The following is a 22274-nucleotide window of genomic DNA, read 5'->3' on the forward strand; positions in this document are numbered from 1 at the left end:
AGAGCAATACAGCATCACCAGAACCTAGCACACCTCCAACATCTAGACCTGAACATCAAAAATTGGAAGAAGCAGAAGAAAACAGCCTTATGAATAACATCATGAAGAATGTACAGGCTTTTGTAGAAGAAAAGACAAAAAAAATCGGAAGAACGCTATAAACAAATAGCGGAAAGGGCAAACAAATTAGAAGAAAACAATAAAGTCCTGGAAGAAAACAATAAAGTACTGAAAGAAAATCATGAAAAAGCAATGAAACAAATAAAGGAAACACTCCAAGACCTGAAAAGGGAAATGGAAAAAATGAAGAAGACACAAACAGAGGGAATGCTGGAAATAGAAAATCTGAGTAAACGATTGGGAACTTCAGATGCAAATATAACCAACAGAATGCAAGAGATGGTAGAGAAGATCTCTGGCATTGAAGATACAGTAGAAGAAATAGATTCATCAGTCAAAGAAAACACTAAAGCCAACAAAGTCATGACCCAAAAATGTCCAAGAAATTTGGGACACCATGAAAAGACCAAACCTATGAATAATAGGGATAGAAGGAGATGAATACCAACTCAAACGCGCAGAAAATATATTCAACAAAATCATAGAAGAAAACTTTCCCAATTTAAAGAAGGAAATGCCTATGAAGATACAAGAAGCCTATAGAACACCAAACAGACTAGACCCCCTAAAAAAGTCCCCTTGCCACATAATAAATTAAACAACTAAACATACAGAATAAAGAAAGAATATTAAGAGCAGCAAAGGAAAAAGGCCAAGTGACCTATAAAGGTAAACCTATCAGAATAACACCCGATTTCTCAATTTAGATTTTGAAAGCCAGAAGGACCTAGACAGATGTAATGCAGACACTAAGAGACTATGGATGTCAGCCCAGACTAATATACCCAGCAAAACTTTCAGTCATCATAGACGGAATGAACAAGACATTCCAAGACAAAGCCAGATTTAAACAATACTCATCCACAAACCCAGCCCTACAGAAAGCGCTAGAAGGAAAATTCCAACCTAAGGAAGTCAGATACACCCTTGAAAACACAGGTAATAGATAAAGCCACAGCAGTAAACCCCAAAGAAGAGAAGTACACACACACTACCACCAAAATATAACATGAATTAACAATCACTGGTCATTAATTTCCCTTAATATCAATGGACTTAATTCACCTATAAAAAGACACAGGCTTACAAAATGGATACAAAAGCAGGACCCATCTTTCTTCTGCATACAATAAAAAAAAAAATCTCAAATTCAAAGACAGACACTACCTTAGAATAAAAGGCTGGAAAAAGACTTTCCAATCAAACGGTCTTAAAAAACAGGCAGGTGTAGCCATCCTGATATCCAGCAAAATAGACTTCAAATTAAAATCAATCAAAAGAGATCAAGAAGGGCATTACATACTTGTCACAGGAAAAATCCACTAAGATGAAGTTTCAATTTTGAACATTTATGCCCCAAACACAAGGGCACCCACATATGTAAAAGAAACATTACTAAAGTTTAAACCACATATAAAACCCCATACATTAATAGTGGGAGATCTCAACACCCCACTTTCACCACTGGACAGATCTCCCAAATCGAAACTTAACAGAGAAATAAAGGACTTAACTGATGTCATGACCTAAATGGACCTAATAGATATCTACAGAACATTCCATCCTAACAGGAAAGAATATACCTTCTCAGCACCGCATGGAACTTTCTCTAAAATGGACCACATACTTGGACACAAAGCAAATCTCAACAGATACAAAACAATTGGAATAACCTCCTGTGTTCTATCAGACCACCATGGTTTAAAGTTAGATTTCAAAAACAACAAAAACTACAGAACACCTACAATCTCATGGAAACTGAATAATGCTCACCTGAATCACCAATGGGTTAAGGAAGAAATAAAGAAAGTAATTAAAGACTTCCTAGAGATCAATGAAAATGAAGACACCACATACCCAAACTTATGGGACACTATGAAAGCAGTGCTAAGAGGGAAATTCATAGCAGTAAATGCCCACATAAACAAGTGGAGAAATCTCACACTAGTGACTTAACAGCACACCTGAAAGCTCTAGAACAAGAAGAAGCAAAGTCTCCCAGGAAGAATAGATGCCAGGAAATTATCAAAGTGAGAGGTGAAATCAATAAAATAGAAACTAAGAGAATACAAAAAATTAATGAAACAAAGAGTTGGTTCTTTGAGAAAATCAACAAGATAGACAAGCCCCTATCCAAACTAACCAAAAGACAGAGGGAGAGAATCCAAATCAACAAAATCAGAAATGAAAAAAAGGGACATAACAACAGACATTGAGGAAATCCAGAGAATTATCAGGTCATATTTCAAAAACCTCTACTCCACAAAACTGGAAAACCTAAAAGAAATGGACAATTTTCTGGATACGTACCACATACCTAAGTTAAATCATGACCAGATAAACTATTTAAATATTCCAATAACTCCTAAGGAAATAGAAACAGTCATTAAAAGTCTCCCAACCCAAAAAAGCCCAGGACCAGATGGTTTCAGCACAGAATTCTACCAGATCTTCAAAGAAGAGTTAATACCAATATTCTCTAAATTGTTCCACACAATAGAAACAGAAGGAACATTACCAAACTCCTTCTATGAGGCTAGGCTCCGGGTGGAGCTCCGGGAGTCTAATTAGCGAGAAAGAGGAGGGTTTATATGGTCAAGAATGGTTGAAACCAAGGTTGGATCAAGCACAGGGGCAAATAGCCAAATGAATGGAAACACATGAACTATGAACCAAAGGCTGAGGGGCCCCCAACTGGATCAGGCCCTCTGAATAGGCGACACAGTTGATTGGCTTGATCTGTTTGGGAGGCATCTAGGCAGCGGGACTGGGTCCTGTGCTCATTGCATGAGTTGGCTGTTTGAAACCTGGGGCTTATGCAGGGACACTTGCCTCAGTCTGGGAGGAGGGGAATGGACTTGCCTGGACTAGGTCTACCAGGTCGATCTCAGTCCTCGGGGAGGGGGCTTTTCCCTGGAGGAGGTGGGAATGGGGGGTGGGCTGTGGGGAAAAGGAGGGGGGCAGAAGAGGGGAGAACAAGGGAATCCATGGCTGATATGTAGAAGTGAACGGTATTGTAAAATAAAAAAGGAAGAAAGAAAGGAAGAAAGGAAGAAAGAAAGAAAGAAAGAAAGAAAGAAAGAAAGAAAGAAAGAAAGAAAGAAAGAAAGGAAGGAAGGAAGGAAGGAAGGAAGGAAGGAAGGAAGAAAGAAAGAAAGAAAGAAAGAAAGAAAGAAAGAAAGAAAGAAAGAAAGAAAGAAAGAAAGAAAGAAAGAAAGAAAGAAAGAAAGAAAGAAAGAAAGAAGAAAGAAGGAAGGAAGGAAGGAAGGAAGGAAGGAAAGAAAGAAAGAAAGAAAGAAAGAAAGAAAGAAAGAAAGAAAGAAAGAAAGAAAGAAAGAAAGAAGGAAGGAAGGAAGGAAGGAAGGAAGGAAGGAAGGAAGGAAGAAGGAAGGAAGGAAGGAAGGAAGGAAGGAAAGAAAGAAAGAAGAAAGAAAGAAAGAAAGAAAGAAAGAAAGAAAGAAAGAAAGAAAGAAAGAAAGAAAGAAAGAAAAGAAGAAAGAAATTTGAGAGCCTTAAAATGGCCTACAAAAAAAGAGACTGTCTTAGTCAGGGAGTAATCTGTCTCTCAACTGCTTGAATTACAAAAGACTTTCAAAAGATCAATGAAACCTCCTGCCTAAGCTTGGTGCATGGGATTGTAGGCAATGAGAACAGATGAGATCAATCTGAGTGCTACAGAAATGGGAAAGTAGGTCATGCACTTACTTCCACCTCCTTGAAATACAGGCTATGTAATCTAATGAAATCTGAGAGAGATTATTTCTGATGGACTGGCTCACAGGAAGCATTGGGGATGCTGGGTTATCACAAGCAGAGGTCTCACACAAAATGGAAGATGATGAAGGAAGGATGGGGTTCTCCTGATAAAATATATATGAGAGAAGCAGTGCTTTATGGCCAATTCACTGGGCATGATGGAGCACTGGGCTGTGCTTACAGAAGAGGTCAAACATAAAATGGTTGATTCACCAGGGACTTCAGGACTGGTGTTTGCCATCAGTGCCTTTGCAGAGCTCCATGGGAGAATGTGAACTTGTAGAAACAACTAACATTTTAAGGAAAGGGTAAAGTTTTGTGTAACAGTTTTCCTTTTTATGACATGAAATAGTTTTCTATTATTTTTGAGATTATTATTACATTACTTTCTCCTCTCTTTCATCCTTCAAAACCTCCCAATACTCTTCCTTGCTCCATTTCTAATTAATGACCTCTATTTTCATTAATTGTTGCTACATGCTTATACATAGATATGTGTATGAAAAAAAATATATCCATATAGTTATATTTCCTAAATGTAAACCAATCATTCTGTATAGTTAGCATATATATTTTCAGAAATGACCCTTTGATATTGAGTATTCAACTGGTGTACTCTTCCCTGGGCAGGACTATTCCCTTAAGTCTAAAAAGTTGTATGAAAAAAGATAAGAGGTTCATAATATCCAGCAATTAAATCATGGCAGGGAAAGCTGAAACTTACAGGAATTCCAAGGCCCTTCCACTTCCAAGGTTAAATGGGTGATAACTAAGGAGAACTGAAGAAAGGAGACCCTCTGTCCCATTCAGTTGCAAACAAGTCATGCAGACACATTCAGAGTTCTAGTCCTCATGAGTCACCCATTCTAATGTGAGCCTTTGTGATGTCACACATTAGAGTTATTCATATTCCTATAAGTAATCCCATACCTATACTCCTGTATTAACCTCAATAAACTCATTAATTTGAGGGAATAGGAATCACAGTCTTCCCTGGGAGGCAGACAGATAAAGAAAGGGGAACTGATAAGTATTACAAATGGCCAACTTCGATAAGAGCTTCCATCCTGCCACAAGTTCCCATTTGGACAAGAGTGCTCCCATCTGGACAAGAGAGAGAGACTTCCTAAATCTGTCAGCTCTGTCTGAAACAAGTGCGCTGATAAGACCAAGAATAAACCACAAGGAGATGGGCAGATGTCAAGGCAGAAGTACATACAACAAAATGAAGAGCAATACAGCATCACCAAAACCTAGCCTGCCTCCAACATCTAGACCTGAACATCAAAAATTGGAAGAAGCAGAAGAAAACAGCCTTATGAATAACATCATGAAGAAGGTAGAGACTTGTGTAGAGGAAAAGACAAAAAAAATCGGAAGAACGCTATAAACAACTAGAGCAAAGAACAAACAAATTAGAAGAAAACAATAAAGTCCTGGAAGAAAATAATAAAGTACTGAAAGAAAATTATGAAAAAGCAATGAAACAAATGAAGGAAACAGTCCAAGACCTGAAAAGGAAAATAGAAAAAAATGAAGAAGACACAGAGGGAATGCTGGAAATAGAAAATCTGAGTAAATGATCGGGAAATTCAAATGCAAGTATAACCAACAGAATGCAAGAGATGCAAGAGAGGATCTCTGGCGTTGAAGATACAGTAGAAGAAATAGATTCATCAGTCAAAGAAAACAATAAAGCCAACAAAGTCATGAACCAAAATGTACAAGAAATTTGGGACCCCATGAAAAGACCAAACCTACAAATAATAGGGATAGAAGAAGGAGAAGAATACCAACTCAAAGGCACAGAAAAACAAAAAATCCAGGATAGCCAAAAGAATCCTGTAAAATAAAACAACCTCTGGAGGCATCACGATCCCTGACTTCAAGCTCTACTATAGAGCTACAGTAATAAAAACAGCTTGGTATTGGCATAAAAACCGAGAAGTGGACCAATGGAATCGAATTGAAGACCCTGACATTAACCCGCACACCTATGAACATATAATTTTTGACAAAGAAGCCAAAAGTATACAATGGAAAAAAGAAAGCATCTTCAACAAATGGTGCTGGTATAACTGGATATCAGCATGTAGAAGGCTGCAAATAGATCCATATCTGTCACTGTGCACAAAACTTAAGTTCAAGTGGATCAAGGACCACAACATAAATCCAGCTACTCTGAACCTGCTTAAGAGAAAGTAGGAAGTAGTCTTGAATGCATTGGCATAGGAGATCACTTCCTAAATATAACACCAGTAGCACAGACACTGAAAGTAACAATCAATCAGTGGGACCTCTTGAAAGTGAGAAGCTTTTGCAGAGCAAAGGATACGGTCAACAAGGCAAAGCGGCAGCCTACAGAATGGGAAAAAGGTCTTCACCAACCCCACATCTGACAGAGGACTGATATCCAGAATATATAAGGAACTCAAGAAATTAGACATCAAAACGACCAACAGTCCAATTAAGAAATGGGCTATAGAACTAAACAGAGAATTCTCAACAGAGGAAACTCAAATGGCTGAAAGACATTTAAGGAATTGCTCAACATCCCTAATCATCAGGGAAATGCAAATCAAAACAACTCTGAGATACCACCTTATGCCTGTCAGAATGGCTAAGATCAAAAACACTGAAGACACTTTATGCTGGAGAGGATGTGGAACTAGGGGAACTCTCCTCCACTGCTGGTGGGAATGCAAGCTTGTACAACCACTTTGGAAATCAATATGGTGCTTTCTTGGAAAATTGGGAATCATTCTCCCCCGAGATCCAGCTATACTACTCTTGGGCATATACCCAAGAAATGCTCAATCATACCACAAGAGCACTTGCTCTGCTATGTTCATATCAGCAGTGTTTGTAATAGCCAAAACCTGAAAACAACCTAGATGCCCTTCAACTGAAGAATGGATAAATAAATTGTGGCACATATACACAATGGAATACTACTCAGCAGAGAAAAACAATGACATCATGAGGTTTGCAGGCAAATGGATGGATCTAGAAAAAATCATCCTGAGTAAGGTAACCCAGACTCAGAAAGACAAATATGGTATGTACTCACTCATAGGAGGATACTAGAGGTGGAACAAGGATGACTGGACTGCTAGTCACATCACCAGGTTGGCTACCTGGAAAACAGGACCCCAAGAAAGACACGAGGATCGCCCAATGACGGAGAAATGGCTGCGATCTACATGAACAACCTGGACATGAGTGGGAGTAATGAAGGGCGAGAGTCGAGGGAAAGAGCCTGTGGGAGCAGGAGATCCCAGCTGGATCAAGAACAGAGAGGGAGAACAAGGAAGAGGAGACCATGGTAAATGAAGACCGCATGAGAAAAGGAAGAAACAAAGTGCTAGAGAGGACCACAGAAATCCACAAAGATAACCCCACAATAGACTGCTGGCAATGGTCGAGAGACAGCCGGAACTGACCTACTCTGGTGATGGGATGGCCAAACACCCTAATAGTTGCGCCAGAAACCCCATCCAAGGACTGAGGGATTTGGATGCAGAGATCCACGGCTAGGCTCTGGGTGGAGCTCCGGGAGTCTAATTAGGGAGAAAGAGGAGGGTTTATATGAGCGAGAATTGTTGAAACCAAGGTTGGATAAAGCACAGGGACAAATAGCCAAACGAATGGAAACACATGAACTATGAACCAAAGGCTGAGGGGCACCCAACTGGATCAGGCCCTCTAAATAGGTGAGACAGTTGATTGGCTTGATCTGTTTGGGAGGCATCTAGGCAGTGGGACCGGGTCCTGTGCTCATTGCATGAGTTGGCTGTTTGAAACCTGGGACTTATGCAGGGATGCTTGCCTCAGTCTCGGAGGAGGGGAATGGACCTGCCTGGACTGAGTCTACCAGGTCGATCTCAGTCATTGGGGGAGGCTTTTCCCTGGAGGAAGTGGGAATGGGGAGTGGGCTGGGGAGAAAAGGAGGGGGGCAGGAGGGGGGAGAACAAGGGAATCCATGGCTGATATGTAGAAGTGAATGGTATTGTAAAATAAAATAAAAGGAAAAAAGAAAGAAAGAGAGAAAGAAAGAAAGAAAGAAAGAAAGAAAGAAAGAAAGAAAGAAAGAAAGAGAGAAAGAAAGAGAGAGAGAGAGAGAGAGAGAAGGAAGGAAAGAAAGAAAGAAAGAAAGAAAGAAAGAAAGAAAGAAAGAAAGAAAGAAAGAAAGAAAGAAAGAAAAGAAAGAAAGAGAGAGAGAGAAAGAAAGATAGATAGGAAGAGAAAGAAAGGAAGAAAGAAAGAAAGAAAGAAAGAAAGAAAGAAAGAAAGAAAGAAAGAAAGAAAGAAAGAAAGAAAGAAAACAAATGGCCAGCTTCTAGCTTCCTTCTTATTTTCTGTACTGAGACAGAGGCTTACTTAGTAGGCTTTGTCTTCCACCAGCAGGCTGCCTCTTCCAGCTGTCTGGTTCAGGACAGACAGGTGTGTTCACAGTCAGTCCTGAACATGGTCACCTGAAGCTTTAGGTGATCACAGCTCTTGTGAGTGAGCAATGGTTATGTTATTTCCAAAGGACAGCATGTCACAGCAGTTCCCTCATGCTCAGTCAGGACATTCAGGACCCACTTCCCGGATGTTTCCTATGCCTAGGGGAAGTGGTTGATCTACAGGTCCCATTTAGGATGAGCATTCATGGTCATTTCAACATTTTGAAGTTATGAGGCTGTGCATTTGCTGTTGCATACCACAGAAAGAGAACCTCTGGCCAAGACTGAGAGCTAAAGAGATCTATGTGTAAAACAAAAATATTTATAAAGCAGTTGCTACTACACTAAGTAACAATAGTAGCATCATCTAAAGGGCTATGACCTGCCAAGCCAGTGTCTTTTGACCAGGTACACAGTAGCAGGTACTAATTCCTTCCTATAGTGCAGGCCTCACCAGATCAGAAGGAAGTTAATTACACAGTAACTCTGATGCCAATATTACACCAGTGATTTTCTCATATTCTGTATGCTACCACTTAAATTGTATTTTCTTATGCTGAAATAAAAAGTCTTAATTTCATGAGATCCTATTTGTTGAGTTTTGGTCTCATTTACTATTGGACAAGAGTCCTATTCAGAAAATCCTTACCTGTGCTTAGCAGTGGGAGTATTTTCTCTACTGTGTCCTTTGGCATTTTCAGGGTATCTGGTCTATGGCACATTTGGTGCAGAGCTTGTGTATGGTAGAAGATAGAGAGTGTCATTTTCTGCATGATGAAAACAATTTTTCACAATCAGCATATCTGAGACAGTATCACAAATGCCAACAAATGTATGAAATACAAATATGGGTGCAAAGTGAAACTAGGTACTCACAAGTACATTTTCCTTACCAAATGGATCACTTTGAGTTCACCAGCCGTGCTGTAATATGAGGTCTAGCTCTGACCACTCAGAACAATGTATGTCAACCATTTCAATAGAATAAATTGTTAGCAGGACTTACAGACTGGCTCAAATACTATAGATTCTGTGGTCATTTTCTTGGGCCCCAGACCCATTTGTCACATTAGTAAAATAATATTCAGATTGCCCCATAATTCCAGCTTTAAGTGTCTTTAAAATGATTACATTTTTCACCAAATCTAATTTTTTAAATGCTGCAAAGGAGGTGGAACAAGAACATATACGCTATGTTCATTGTAAACTAAAACATTCCAGGTACTGTGGATGCTGTAACTATGGTTATGAATGAAAATTTAACATTGTCACACCTGCTGTACCACTCCTGGTTGTGCATACTTATCGAAATGAATGACACTGAATCACTACATATGTAAGGTGAGTTTGTGTGTAATTTTTTATCACTGCACTACCTGCAATAGATGATTCAGGGAATGAGCTCAGAGAACCACCATTATATGAATGACTAAAGACCACACAATATGCATAAATAATGCAAGATAATTCAAAATAAAATTATAGAAAAAAGTTGCATAATTCTCAAGAAAATTGTTCCAACTATGTATCATCAAGTTTAGAAACAGACAACTCTCCAAAAACAATTAACACATATCTTCTCTCATAAATGGAATCTAGAAAAATAAGAAAAGGGTTAAAAAATTTTGCAGTGTGAGGGGAAATATTTTAAATGGAGGGAGGAGGGAGTATAATTGGGAAACAAGGTGGTGTACAGAAACAAATGACTTATTTTATGTAATTAAAATGTACAGAATAATAAGATTAACTTTAGAAGTAACAAAACAGAAAAAGAATTACTTATTTGCACAAGGCCTCATATATTTTTGCCCCAGCCAGCAGGGCTTCAACAGGTTCTCGACCACCCTATGGACAGAATGATAGGGACAGGAGACACAAAGGAAATACACCAAGTCAAGATTCTGATCAAGGTGCCACTCGATTTTTCTCCAGGATGGTTTATATAGTTCCTGCAGGGTAGGGGGAGCAAGAAGCTGTTATCTGCACAGGGTGGTGCAAGCTAACAGGATGTTCATGTAGGATGTTTACAGGGTGAAAGGGTCAAGGGCTCTGACTCAATATCCTGTTGCTAGGCAACCTGACTGTAAGATGATCTAGTTCCCTGTCCTATCAGGGGTCTGTATTTTTCCACTAACTAGAGATTCTGTCCTTGTCCCTGACATATTTTTATACAACTAAACATAATGACTACATTTTTACTATCTTCAAAACTTCTCTTAAGGTTTTTGAATGATGAGGCTAGAGTTGACCTAGCAAAAAAAACGCACACTGTACTCTTTTCAAGGACTTGAGTTCAGTTCCCATCACCCATCACAGTGACCCATAATCAAACACCAATATCTCTAGTTCTGGGAAATCTGGAACCTCTTCTCATCTCTGTGGGAACTGCACTCATGTGTACATACCTACATGTCTAATCACATATGTGCAATTTTCAAATCATTGTTTCACAATTTCTCGATTTATTTTATGTACCCAGGGAGGCAGAGAGGCTTGCACCCATGCAGTACATGACGTCAGTTCATTCTCCTACTCTCAGTTGTAAGAATAAAGGATTGTGACCAAACAGAATGTAAGGACTATAAGGTCATTCTGGAACCCAGATCCATAAAAAGATAGTGCCAGGGAAATATAAAATAATTGGATCATGCAAAAAACCTGAGTTGTACAGAGTTGATGCAAATAAATCTGCATAAAATTTAAACTTTATAAGGGATTTCTTAGCATTTCATAAGTTTTAGTCACTAAAAGGTACAGTGTTCCATCACCATATTGTCATTCACCATGTGTATGTAATTAAGAGAGGTTTACAAAAGTCTTGAATTCCACCATAACAAAAGACAGAAATTTTGGCACAAATAATCTGTAAAATATAAACTATTATTGGCTCAGCTGATATAACACACAATGGATGAGCTCCAGAAGTCTGGCAGCTTTCTGGCATTTTTAGCAAGGAAGGAGCTCTGAGTTTAGTAGCTCTGAGGCCTTCAGTGCCTGAAAAGCAGCTATTAATTTTTTTTAAAGATGTCTAAATAACAAGCTAGGTAAGGGGATAAATAGAATGATAAACTGAACACAAAACCAGACACAAAAGACATTTTAGACAGAAACAGTGAACTGAAAACAAGACAGAAGACTCAAACTAACCATGTAACTGCATTAAACATTAAGTTCTAGATGGGAGAAATCACCAGAGAAGATAAACAACCACACAGGATTTCACTCTATGATGAATAGAAAAAAAATGTATGGGCAGAGTGTCAGAGTAATGAGGCAGGAAAAGGCAGAATTCTTTAAAATGACCTAGTATACATGCTGCTACTAAAGGAAACTGCTGAACAGTAATTTTTACTAGAGAAAGTATCTATTCTAAATAACACAAATATTATAATATACATGTGTGTGGTGAAAAGGGATCAATTTTTCAGGCAGACAGAACACTCTAATTGAAAATTATTTAACTATGAATCCTCCAACCTGGATGAGAAAGTGGATGGAAACTCACAAATCCACAATTGAAGTTGGAGATGGGAGTCGACAGAACAAAAGGAGGGAAAGTCCAACAGCTTCACTTGCAAATGTTCATTGTGTAATGGGATGTTGGTCAGGTTCAAGGCCCCTGGCTTCAGTACACCATCAAAACTAGACCTGCATGATACACAGCAGCTGTCAATGCCACTATGATCATGGAGAGATGATGGAGATGTGATGGAGACATGATGGAGAGGTGGGAAAGATGGGGGCTGGGGGAGAAAATTACTTTACTGTTTTCTTCTTTTTTATTATTACTATTTATTTTTATCTTATTTTTATTCCTTTTTTTTCCTTTGTGGTGGGACTCTACAAGAGGTAGGGGCAGATATGGAGGGTCTGGGAGAGGAGTGGGATTTGAGTATATAGCATGAAATTCCCAAAGAATCAATAAAAAATACAATGCATACATAAAAAATTGACTTTCACTTTCTACCATTTGTTAATATGAACTAAACAATAAGAAGTTTTCAAATGAATGAGGTTTTAAACTTTTAAAAAACATGAACATGGGCTGGAGAGATGGCTCAGAGGTTAAGAGCACCGACTGCTCTTCCAGAGGTCCTGAGTTCAATTCCCAGCAACCACATGGTGGCTCACAACCATCTGTAATGAGATCTGGCGCCCTCTTCTGTATACATAATAAATAAATAAATCTTTAAAAAAAAAAAAACATGAACATATTGAGTAACTCAGTGCAATTTTGACATAGGGACAGAAGTTCTTATATAACAAGGCTTCAAGATGTTGTATTTGGAATAGAAAATTCCATTTAACTCCTGATATGGCAATAATTTGGTAAAAAGAAAAAATTAAATTATAACCAAATTAAGTTCTATTACTGTAAAAAGAGAAAAGAAAGAATGAAAAGCAGAGAAAGTCATTAAGGACAAGAACATGAACACTGCTGTCAATCAATTTCACCTGACAGACATTTACAGAACACCTCCTCAAATGACAGCTTAAGACAGCATTTCCAGAACACACACGTCACTTTTCAATATACTCCACGTTACAAGCTACTAAACAGGTTTAAATAAACATAAAAGACCTGATATAAGTGATGTGTGCAATCTGACTACAGGGAAATTAAAACACAAGTAAATAACTGAATAGTATCTTGATAATCCCCACTAAATAAAAATTAAATATTTCATTCTTAAAATAATCAATAAATTAAAAGAGAAAGTCATAGTGAAAGTAAAATAATGAAGTGGAAATAAAATATAACCAAATTTATGGAATAAGCTAAACCATGATTAGAAAAACACTAAAACATTAAATTATTTCATATGAAATTGAACACATTCGGATTTTGTTTGTATGTTCTACAATAAGATGTCACTCTGTAGCAGTGTATCCAGAGCTACGTGTGTAACTCATACTGTTCTCAAACTCATGAAATCCTGATTCCCAAGGGCTTGGATTATAGACATGAAATACTTAACACATGACTTAAGTAGATTTGTAATCTATGACATAAATTTTATATAAATACTAAAAACAAAGTGATTAAGAAGCCTCTAGTCAATTTTTAAAATTCAATCAATTGAAAATAAACATAACAAGAGGTAAGAAAAAGACGTCTATCTATACAACACTGATAAATCTCTAGGCACACTAGCAAAGAAAAATGAGATTATTAAAGTTACTCACATAAGGAATGAGAAAGGGGATATTGCAGATCCCACAGGAACTAAGATGAAGTAAAGAAATACAGAAAACGTTAAGCCCATCATAATCTGGATGAGAGCCTACAATTTTTTTCAGAACTGCATCCTGCCATCCTGGATCTTCACTGAGGGCATCTCAGCCTCATGAGAACTGGGCTGTGAGGAGTCTCCAGGCTCTGAGAAGATGGCCTCAGTAGACCTGGTCTAAGAGGAGACTGCTGTCAAGAAGGCAGGTTTGTCTTCACCTCAGCATCCCCAGAACAGGGGCTGTGAGGAAGTCCAGATTCTGAGGAGACCCTGAGCCTGACTACCCTGGCCTGGGACTGCCCTCACCAGATGAACTCCACAGACCCCCTCCACAACGGCTCACCAGCTCCTCAGCATTTCCTTAACGTCCTCCAGTCTGAGCATGCTCAATGTCCCAGGCAGGAAGACCAAGGTGGAATGGGGGAGGTTTAGAGTCTCTGCCCGGATGCTCATTGGGCCGGAGTTCGTCAGGGGCGGGCTTAAGCCTCACATGCCATTTATGATTGGATGTGTTGCATGTGGCTCTATTTGGAGGCTGGCATTTTCTGGTGAGATGTGGCTTTGGTGGGTCTGCAGTGTCTCAAAGGTCTGCAGTGTCTCAAAGGGACAGATATTGTGGAGCCTCTCAACACTGGGGTCTGCACATATCAGACTTACAGCTCAGCACAGGACAAGTGGGACGCTCAGGCCTCGGTGGTCTGCTCATAAGTTACAGAGGGAGGCCTTGTGGCCAGAGCTGCACACCTACCATCTTATAGTTTTGGTTCTGTCTCACCTTGCCTCATCTTACTGACCTAGCTTCACATCCTCTTACCTTAACAGAAATCCCATTTGGCGCTTGGAGGCCACCAGATAGCGCTGCTTTATTGCAAAAAGGAGAAAATTAAAATGACAACCAGATAGTTCTTTCTCAAAATCACACAGCTGCTTGTATGGGACAGGGACCCTAGTCAAGTCAATTCCACAGAAAACTAGATTAGAGTTGACTTCTATTCCGCAGAACTGGCTCTGTTTATCCCAGTGAGGAAGCTGTACATACTAATGTTGATTTTGTATCAGGTCATCAGCTTGGCGTTCCTGTGACTCAGCATGGACAAGGAGCTTGCATCAATGGGACTGCACCCTTATCATTCACCTCACCATGTGGTTTGGTAAACATTCGGCATGTAAAATGGCTTAGTGTCTCATGGCTGAGAAATAACAAAAGCATATGTTTGAGTGAGTTTATGATTTTTAAGATACGAACTGTCATGCAGAAGAGAAAGGAGGAAAACAGTTTGTGTCCAGGAAAACAGATATTATTGTAGTCTTACTGTGAGGCTCCTCAAGTTGTGCCTCCTCTGTCTTCCATCAGGGTCACTTTTGGTCCTGAAGGTTGTAATAATGATAATCTGTGCTGGTTACCAGCACTGGATACTGTGAGGAAAGGTCATGGCCACGACAAACCCCAGTATCAGTATCAGAGCTTTATTAGAAGGAAGAGGGTTAGGAGGAAACAAGAGAACCAGGCCTGGGGAAGGAGAGAGAAAGAAAGATGGTGGGGGGCAGGGACAACAGAACAGACTGGGAGGAGGTGAGGTCTTTAAGGTGCAGATGAGCTTACAGAGCTACGCCATGCATGCTAGATTGCTTGACCACACTACACATACGTAATCACCAGCACACACTGATGACTTAAGACACAAGACCCCATACCCCTTGAGTAGTTCCTGAACTGAGCATATGCGGTCATGCAGCTGGACTGTGGCAAAATCCCAACAAAGGTGTTGTTAAATCAGTTGCCAAGATAGAGAAATGATTTAAGGTTGGGATAATTTTGAAAAGAGGCAGCAAGTTCTACCTTCATCAAAGTATCTATCTAGGGCTTTGTTCGTGCAAACTTCCACTCAATATCAGTAGGACCCTATGAAAGACACAAGTGCTGAGTCACACTTCTGCAAAGTCAGAGGTGTCAAATGTCTGGAAGTGACCAAGAGGTAAATATCACAGCTCGTCAGCCCTCAGCCTCTCTTGTGACCATTCATTTTTGGTATTGTAGCAAAAGTGGCCACATGCAGTATTTCTGCCTTGATATAAAACTTTATTTATAAACACAGGCAGAAGAGACTACCACTCCCTCCTTCTACTGGCCAGTCTCATGAACAAACTCCTCTTCATCCTTCAGAGCCCCTCTTTTAGGTTACCATACCTTTTCTAGAGTGCTTGTCAGCTCTGGAAGAGACACTCCTTCCGTTTTTCATTTTTTCTTGGGTTGCCGACCAGCTTCTCCTGCTGGCCTGGAGCAAAGGCCTCATTTGTCTTCAGTTGGTGCACAGTGATCCCATGCACTTGACCCATATGGCATTTGTGTCTCTTTCTGTAAGATACCAGACAGGCTATTAGGAGCTTCAACCCATTCTTTGTTCTTACAGCCTTCAGAAGTAAATGTATTTTATGAAAAATAGATCTTTTCAGGGTTAGGGCATGTTTCAGGGTTGGAGCACCATCCACCCCATCAAATAGACCTTCCCTCTCTCCTGCCCCAAACAGATTGACTTTCTGCGTTTATCTCATATACATACCATTATCCTCTTTGCCTCCCTCCCTCCCTTTAGGTCCCCTTTTCCAATCTCATAGTCAGTTTTCTAGATGTGCACTGTGTGTGTGTGCGCGTGCGTGCGTGAGCTCATGAGAGAGAGAGAGAGAGAGAGAGAGAGAGAGAGAGAGAGAGAGAGAGAGAGAGAGAGAGCAACCCCTAGATGGCACACTTTATCACATCCTGCCAAGGTCTACCTCACTGTGGTCACTTAATCCTTTACATGACAGATAATATATAATTTATGGTCTCTTGAAACTGTGAGAACAAAGGGAGTTCATAAAGGTTTTAGTTACCAGTTTCAACTAGTCATGACAGGCAAAGGCTAGAGGTTATCTTCCTGACTACTAAGTCAATTCACAATATAACGGTAAACAGATCTAATAAAACACCTACTTTATAACTAAGCAGTCTGATGCTAGGATGGAAAAAAATCACAGTCTTGATCTTAACCCCCAGCAAATCTCTTTATACCACATTTAATCCACGATACAATTTCAGAAATGAACACAGATGCCAAGTTCTCCTTTTACAACCTACTTCCTGTTACGTCCACGTCATGAGCCCCTCAGAGACCACTGGAATCCGAGTTCATATGCAAAAGCAAAGAACCTTAATGCAAGATCCAGCTTGGGCTCTCCATCCATTCTGACACAGCAGTTGGATCAGGGAAAGCATCAAACTTAGTTGAGGCAGGAGGGTTTGGGGGAATTCTGGATTCAGATGGGAGTTGGACTCCTGATTGATTGGGCAGGAGTAAGGTAACAGAAGTGTTGTCAAACAGTGGTTGGTACTGGCTGCAAAGAAATTGCCAATCTATATACAAATTATATAAGCTATCCTTAATGTTCTAGAGCACTTAGTACTTGTTTGTCTCAATTCTGATTGATCTCCTTCAGGGTATATTTGTGGCTTTTTCCTAGTTACTGTAATAGTGAGGCCTAGTTCTAATATTGTTAGTGTGCAGCCTGTCATGGCTGCACTAATGTTGAGTTAGGCCTCTTCACTTCTCTATAGAGAAGGTAACATTCAGAGGTTCCCTTGCCTAGCAGCACTAACAGACTTCCACAGCAGCAGCAAATGTCTGGAGGAGTTGCATGTGTTCAAGAGGGAAGCTGTGGGGAGGTGTTTAGGAAGGCATTTAGGAATCACCATACAGATGCTTTAGCATCAAAGGAGCGTCAGAAGGAAGTTGACAGCTCTAGTGTTTGTCTGGCTCTTCAGGTTGCTACCAAAAGATTGAACTACCAGCTCCTCCCAGCCTCCCCTCTGCTTGGCAAAATAAAACCCTTTGGATAGAAGGTATTTACTTATTACAATATGATGTCTTTCTTTCCCTTATTTAGTTTCTACTCATAACCACAAACTTAACTGTGCAATCCAGCTCCACTTCAGGGGAATGAGGAAATTACAAACCCAAAGTGGAGCAGCATGACTCGAGGACTATAAGATATGAATAACAGAAGGATGGGTGCCACAGATGGATGGGTGCCCTTTGAGCTGCAGATGGGACAGTCTGGTGTTTAAGGTGTATGTCAATCAGAACTGTCACAGCTGTGCCATAGTTGGCAGTGGTGAGCTTCTTGATGAACTTGCTCTTCTTGGACCCAAGGTGCTCATGGCATCAATGATGCTCATGTCTTCTTTAGCATTCCCAAGGACCATGTGTTTGCCATGAAAACACTGAGTCTCTGCAGTGCAGATGAAAACTGGAAATTGCCTTGGTTTATCATTTGCCATGGACAAAATACCAGGACCTGAACGTTCAGGATGATGTTCTCATCCTTAAATTTCACCTCATACATAAATGGACATGCTTTCCTTTTCCTATTCTGGGAACGGTGCTTAGAGTCACTCAGAATGGCCAGCGTTTGACATGGTTTCGTAGGCTTTCTGACAACACAGCCTCTAACAGAACTAGGCTGTCTCAGACCCCTGGCAACAGGGTTGTTTAACTTTATACCAAGAAGGTTGGGAAAGCACCTAAATTGGCATGCAGTGTGTGCCCAGGCAGGCTTCGAGGGGTTGCCTTGAAACTGTTCTGGATGTTGGATCATCTGGGACCTCATGTCATTGGAGACCTTTCAGGTGGTCTTGGCTAGTCAAACCTGATGTATCTTCATCTGGAACAAATCCATAGCCTCTTGCTTACTGTGGAAACAAAAGCAGAGCCTCCTTTCCAAAGTGACATATCCTTACATCCAAAATTTGAAGTCAAGTTGCCTTTAAAATATACATATTAGTTTGCCTTAGCAGATTTTACAATTGAATGTCTTTCTGCTGTTAAAAATATCAAAGACAACACAATCCAGATTTTCTGTGTAATATCCATCTTTACGTGGCTTATTTTTTATATTACTTTTACTGTCTCTTTAAAGACTATTTTTTAAAATTATTTGTTTATATAACTGTCTATATTCACTTTCTTCTCTCTTCCAAGCCTACATACATTTTTACACACATTGTAAACCATTTAAAGTCTTATTCCATTGGAATCTGCCTTATTGTGTAACTATTGCTTTAAACTGCAGTGGCTAGTACTGAAGCAGAAGCCTTGGCTGCTGACTCCACCCAACTCAGCTTCCCAACATGGAGGAACTATGGGGAGCAGTGGGTCTATGCTTCCATCCAACCATTTGTAGTCCCAAAACCTTTTCTTTTCCTTCCTTCCTTCCTTCCTTCCTTCCTTCCTTCCTTCCTTCCTTCCTTCCTTCCTTCCTTCCTTCCTTCCTTTATCCCTCCCTCCCTCTCTCTCTCCCTCCCTCCCTCTCTCTCTCTCTCTCTTTCTTCTTTTTATTAGCAGATGCTAAATTTACCATGCAGTGTAATGTGCAACTTGGAAATACCTCATTGCTGCCATGCTGCAGGTCAAGCCCACATGCCACAAACCCACCAAGACGTACCTCAAACCCACATGGTGTGGCATCTCACCACCCACATGACACATGAAGCAGGAACCTGTCTGGGGCCCCATTTAGAATTGCTTATTAAATATTCTCAAGATTCAGGTACAAACTCGAGCCATTGGGTGCAATTTTTATCTAAAGTTTTCTTGGTCCTGCCTGGCTACTGTGGCCCTACAGCCACTTGGACCCAAGTAAACACAGAGAGGCTTATATTAATTAAAACTGCTCAGCCATTAGCTCAGGCTAACTATTGACTAGCTCTTACTCTTAAATTAACCCATAATTCTTATTTATGTTCAGCCACGTGGCTTGGTACCTTTTCTCAGTTCTGCCTTCACATCTTGCTTCCTCTGTGTCTGGCTGGTCACTCCTGACTCAATCTTCCTGTTCCCAGAATTCTCCTCCCTGCTTATCTCACCTACACTATACTTCCTGCCTGGCTACTGGCCAATCAGTGTTTTATTTATCAACCAAATCACAGCAACACACATTCACCACATACAGAATGACATCCAGCAACCCTCTGTTTTCTAAGATGTCCCAATAAAGGGTCTGTCTGCTCTTCTGCTCTGTACATTCTTCTTTACAGAGCAGATGTTAATGATCTATTTTTTCATAGGAACTTGCCTTCATTGCTGTCTCAGGAAACAGATGCCTGAGGTCTCCAGGATGACAATTGACTGGAGGCTCCTCCCCTCACACCTCCTGATGTATGTGAGCCAAGCAACTCCCAACTCCTCTTCCCCACGTCACCCCATGCCTGAAGGAAGTAGTCAGACTTGAACCCTATACACAAAGAGTCTTGAAAATTTTAGTGGGAGCTCCACCTCAGCCCCTGGCACCCTGGCTTGCCTATACCCAAAGAGTCTGGAATGTTTGGAAGGAGTCTGGTGGAAGATCCATCTTAACTCTCCTCCCCCATCTCTTTCCCCAAACCTGCCCCTTCAAACCCGCCAAACAGAGTTCCTCCCCAAATCTACCCCTTCAAAGCCTGCCAAACACGCTCCTCAGCCAGAGCTGCATCCCAGAAAACAGACATGTGGTTCTTCCAGTCTCCGGTCCCTGTCTCCTCTCTGAGGTGCAGGGGATTCATCTGGGAACAAATCTTTAACCATTAAACCTGGGCTTTTCTAATTCTGTCTGATTCATTTTAATTGGGATTGCCATCAGTGAGCAAAAAAATTATCAGAAAGGTCAATGACTTCCCTAGCAGATGGAGGGCCTGTATCAGGCATGTCATGCCCATGTCAGGGTTACTTTGTTTTCAGATCTTGGCATAAGGGATGACGACCAGGGCAGTGCAGATATGTAACCCTAGGCCCCTGGTTTACCTGCTAGTACTGTAAAATCTAAATGCAAAGGTAATGTTTACCCCATCACCTAAAGTCTTCTGAGAATTTAAGAACTGGATAAGTGTGAACCAGGGAAAACCAGGGCTGCAGATGATTTTCAAGCCAGTGTTCATTGAGCTCTGAGATTCTGAAGTTCAGTCCCAATCTTGATTTGAAGGGGGGTGGTTAGATGAAAGGAGGGGCCAACAGTCTCAAAGGGACTGAAAATGGGTAGTGTTCTCCCTTTGTCTTCTCACAGAACCATGTGATCCCTGAGAAGTCATCAATACAAGGTGGAGTCAGAATCTTCATTTGTGTCCACATGTGAGTCAGGGTACCAGGGAGGTGTCCAGGACTGGCTTAGTGATGGCTGCAGAAAAGACAGATCCCCAGTCGCTCCTTAGTGATTGGGGAACACTTGCTTGGTATAAGGTGTGTTAGTGTAGGAAATGAAGTCCTAAGGCCTCTTATCCACTCAGCTGCTCCTGGCATAGGCTGCTGTGGAACCTATTACCTTCATCCAAACTCCCACTTTGCTAGCTTTTATTGTTATAGATCTCTCATGGTATGGATGCCATCTGGTTCTTTCTGTTGGGCAATGAGCCAGCAATGAGCAGACCCCATAGTCATTAGTGTCATGCCACTTGCTCTTTGGCCTTGGTCTTTAACTTCATTCTTACAATCCATGGAGGATCAGCATCATTTGGGAACTATTTTCTATATGAGATCTTGGTCATTAATATGACACTGAATGGCTACACAGTATGATTTAAAACCAAGGGAGAATGCGAGGTATTCTGTGGTCAAGACACAGCTGAAGGTCAATGGTCATGGCATTCCACTTTGCTTTACTGGGGTTTGCATCACTGTGGAGCTGTCCTCCTTAAGTCTCACCAGGTGGGTTCCATAGGCCACTGTTCTCAGAGTGGTTTAACTTTCCTGGGGTCCCAGCAATGGGCAAGCTGGGAGTAAACTGCTGGGTGAGGTTAGGAAAGGCATGCATAATAACAAGCCTTACCTATCGGGGACATTACTCATGGGCAGTTTGCTTCCACTAATGGAGCATCAGTCCTTCCTTGACCTGGTCCCTGCCATGTGGGTTTTCCAAATCACCACCCAGCACTGGATCTGCCAGATCTTCAAAAGTACTCACATCCCACATCCCACAACAGTATCTGCCCAATGACACCAATATATTCCCAGATTAATAGCCACGGTTTTTTTTTGTCCATCTATATACCTCCTCTTATTCCCGTGTTCTCTACCGTTCTGGAAGTCAGGACTTGCCCAATTGGGATTATACTGAGCAGTATGTGTTAGGAAGCAGAGTGGTGCACAGCAGGGACTCACAAATAGGTTCCCAAGAGCCAGCCAAAGCCCAAGGAACAGCCCCACTATCATTTTTAGGAGTCATACAAGTAGACCAAGCTACACATCTGTCACTTATATGTAGAAGGCATTGTTCATTTCTATGTAGGCTCCCTGGTTGTTGGTTCAGACTCTGTGAGTTCCAATGACCCAGGTTACTTGTTTCTGATTTTTGTGGTATTCTTGACCCTTCTGACTCCTATAATCTTTATTCCTTTTCTTCAGCAGGATTCCCTGCACCCAAAAGAAATCTAATGTTTTGCTTTGAATCTCTGCATGTATTTCCATCAGTTACTGAATGAAGGCTCCCCGATGACAACTGAGGTAGCCATCAACTAACCACTAGAAATGGCTGGTTCAAGCTGTGCATCCACTATTACTAGAAGTCTTAGTTGGCATCATCCTTGTAGATTTCGGGGACTTTCCCTTGCATCATGTTCTACCTGACCCTAAAATGCTCCCTGCTTCCAATCATCTCTCAGTAGAATGCCCCTTCATGCACCTCCCAGCCCAAACCCTCATGCTCCCATCCTAACCTG

At 40.8% G+C, this 22274-nt stretch overlaps 1 protein-coding gene across 1 annotated transcript in view; it reads right to left on the bottom strand.

Moving 5' to 3' along the window:
* Positions 1–13939, bottom strand: part of LOC143270565 (cytochrome P450 3A25-like) — an 87192-nt gene extending 73253 nt beyond the window's left edge. Inside the window, exons 1-2 of the mRNA XM_076560915.1 lie at positions 13899–13939; positions 8974–9091 (exon numbers count right to left, since the gene is read on the bottom strand). The gene's annotated coding sequence lies outside the window, so the exon portion shown is untranslated. The remainder of the gene's footprint in view (positions 1–8973; positions 9092–13898) is intronic.
* Positions 13940–22274: the final 8335 nt, after the last annotated feature.

This window comes from Peromyscus maniculatus, chromosome 23 (genome assembly GCF_049852395.1).
Source record: "Peromyscus maniculatus bairdii isolate BWxNUB_F1_BW_parent chromosome 23, HU_Pman_BW_mat_3.1, whole genome shotgun sequence".
NCBI lineage: Eukaryota > Metazoa > Chordata > Mammalia > Rodentia > Cricetidae > Peromyscus > Peromyscus maniculatus.